This window comes from Armigeres subalbatus, chromosome 2 (genome assembly GCF_024139115.2).
Source record: "Armigeres subalbatus isolate Guangzhou_Male chromosome 2, GZ_Asu_2, whole genome shotgun sequence".
Taxonomy (NCBI): domain Eukaryota; kingdom Metazoa; phylum Arthropoda; class Insecta; order Diptera; family Culicidae; genus Armigeres; species Armigeres subalbatus.
Genome location: NC_085140.1, coordinates 14862451 through 14865800, shown reverse-complemented (window position 1 = coordinate 14865800; position 3350 = coordinate 14862451). Strand labels below are relative to the sequence as shown.

General features: G+C 37.7%; 1 non-coding gene across 1 annotated transcript; it reads right to left on the bottom strand.

Moving 5' to 3' along the window:
* Positions 1 to 259: 259 nt before the first annotated feature.
* Positions 260 to 331, bottom strand: Trnaq-uug (transfer RNA glutamine (anticodon UUG)). Its single transcript has one exon. It is a non-coding gene; the product is annotated as a tRNA-Gln (tRNA).
* Between the last annotated feature and the right edge of the window lie 3019 nt (positions 332 to 3350).

The window sequence follows — 3350 nt, the reverse complement described above, 5'->3', positions numbered from 1 at the left end:
TGTCAATCAAATAATTATACAATTTCCGCTAAGACGCTCAATTGAAGAAATAATTTTAAAAAAACATTAGTAGTTTATATCTCTTTTTATAATTGAAGTTATCCAGAAACATAAAAAAATTAATCAAATAATAAAAACATTCTAACAGTTAAAAATACTGAAACTGAATAGCACGAAATAAAATTTATCATCACCGAAACGTGCTTGACGCGATTTCAGAGAGCAAACTTATGATTCGATTAATTGCGTTAAAAAAGTAAGGTTCCACCGAGATTTGAACTCGGATCGCAGGATTCAAAGTCCTGAGTGCTAACCATTACACCATGGAACCCCTACGCTTGGGGTTCGTTCGATACAAAAGAAGCAATGTTTCGCTTCTCTTCGATTCACCTTCACTCGTACGAAACAAGCTCCACCGGCTGGCATTTACCCTACCCATCATGCCGTCGATTGATGATAAGTAAAGCGCTTCCAGTACCGAAGCGAAGTGTGTTGTGTTGCGAACACCTTCCCAGGCAGTGTAGGTCGTGTCAGTCAATCGAGAGCAGTTAGCGACTATCGCATCATCGCGTACAGAAACGCCACGCTTGCTTAAGATGCTCGCTCTTCCCACCGGCTACGACCAACCACAACGAGCACTACGTTGTACAAATTTATGACTGAAGAGAGAGTGGTCAGAACCGCGTTGGCGAACCTGGAAGCACATAGATTTAGCTATGTAGCACTGTTTGTTATATCTATAATATTCCTTTTCTCCAAAATAAATATTTAATCAAAAGATCATAAATAAAATAATTATATTCCATGAGTTGTGTAAATAAGGTATCTATTATTTTAGATATCAAGTTCCTATATTATTTGTATACGCAAACAGAACATTCGAGCTAAAACATTTTCGTTTCTTGTTATTAGCATGTGCTTATCACAATAGCACAAAGAAAAAATATACGATTCAATTCTATGATTTTCAGTTTGATCAGCATGAGAGAGCAAAACCAAATTTTCATGGATGTCTTTTCACTATCAATAGATTTTTTCTTTATTATTGTGTTTTTTTTTTATTTTACATTAAGTGCAACACAGACTATCAATAAATGGATAGTGCAAGGAAGGTCAACTGTAGCCTTGATGTCTGTCTACACTAGAATATTTGCAAATGCAAAGCAACATTATCTAAAACAGTGCTATTATAAAATTCTAGGAGATGCCCTTCAGACCATTCTCCCACACTCTTCCCACCGGTGATCATTTATGACGAAAACAAAAAAGCTCGCGAATACATTGCTTTGGTGATTTTGTTTCCTCGTGATGATGGAAACCAAAAACCATTTTGCACATATTCGCTACTCGTGCGAATATTTTTTTTAGTTTCGAAGTATCTAGTCAGTCAACACTTGGGAAACAATTCTTCACTACATGATGATTTTAACTTTAGTATGAATCAGAATCCTTCGAAAAAACGAACCAACACCCAAGAAACAAATCTTACAATTATTGTATAGGATCTGGGCATATACAATTATGCAAGGTTTTAATACAATTAATGTAAGCTTCAAGCAACAGTGTTAAAATAACACAAGATTGTAAGATTTCAATATAATGGTTGTATTGAAATCTTCCGAAATTGTATATGCCAAAATTTTATACAGTTTCTGTAAGGTTCTTAATGCAGAACAGTATTAAAGTCAGCCATCTGCTGGTTGGGTGATAAAATTCACATTCTGTCATCTTGTTGTACTTCTGATTTTGGTACTCACTCTCTGTTGTAATAAAAATATTTCGGTTGTTAATTTCTTTATATAGATTTTATATTAAATGTGATAGTCATATTCCACTAATATGTAGTTACAGAAGAAATAATTAATTGATAGTTTTTGCTTTGCAGAAAGATAGTGGATATTATTATATAATACGCACTTTTTTTTTACCAGGATCTCAGCAATTTGTTTAATTTTTATCGAGATTCGCATAGCCGAACCCCAGCAAATATGGTTTTTGTCAAGATTTCTGTCAAAATTTCTGAAATTCAGCAAACAATTTGCTGAAAATCAGCTTAGCGCGTTTTTTCAAGCTGCAGAAATAAAAACTGAAAGTGAAGATGTATCAAACTGCAATATTAATAACGTTTTTTCAAAAAACCTCCAATTATATGTGCCAATAACCGTTGGATGAATTAATTTGGATTATGTTCTAATCATACACATTAAGTGTGATCACATCATAATACATTGACAAGCACGCGGTTAATCGAGAAGCGTTCCTCTATCAGCTGGTCCGTTCGATTACCTAATTCAAACCAACTGCTCGACCATGCCGCGCTTGCGCTCTTTTTCATAACGAAAGCATGCTCCTGTACTCGATCACAATAGAAAACAAGAGAAGCGGAACGTAAAAACAGCTGTAAATGAGCGAACGTCCTTCTCACTGTGCCCCCGATAAAGCGTCAATGCCGGCTGCGCCTTCTTTTATTCCGCAAACCATCGGCGTCGATGCACCGGTCGTCGATCCGGGGACCAAGCTAACCATATTTCGGAATTTCCCCCGTCGCATCGCCGATGGCTGAAGAATCAACACCACCATCGTCGTCGTCGTCCTCGTCCTCGTCATCAAAGCAGCTGATGATGATCCTCGAAGGAAGCCCTCTGCTGCGCTCGCTGCCACCTTGAGAACATAACGCAGAACAGGCAGCATGCGTGGTTTTAGTAAGGAAGGAAGTCACGGCCTGCTCCTTGACGTAACTTCCCGAGCGGTCGGCTTTTGCGGAAAAGGGGTTCGCCATCTAAGCAAGCTGCAACATAGAGGTAACACACATTTCCTTCGCCACTGCTCTTGTATGCATGCATATGTCTTGACTTGAGACGACCCCCGAATTATGCTGCCTTTATAAGAATGCAGTGCGCACATATGATGCGTAATGTTCTGCCGGTTGCGACGTCGTTGTCGTGGAATGTTATGCGAACAGCCGCCGCGCACCCGTGGAATGAAATTGAAAGTTAATGAGGGGTAAGCCCGTAAGAACTCGTGTAAAAGTTCTCATCTGCGCAACGCCGCCGATAATCGGGAGTAACTCCTCATTGGGCGCATGGAATATTGATGGTATGCGTTATGGAAAATGAAAGGCTTATACCATTAACTTTGTTTTTGTCAAAATAAATAGTAAAATAAAATATCCAAACTTAAGTAAGCTTATTTTTATTGAATCCTAACTTTAGGTATATACATTATGCAATACGCCATTGTACATTTGAATTATACCAAATTATACCAAATCATACCAAAGTTGTGGGTGGTGAATTTATGGCCAAAAGTTTAATTCGATTCTCACAAAACAAATTAATATATTTACTTTA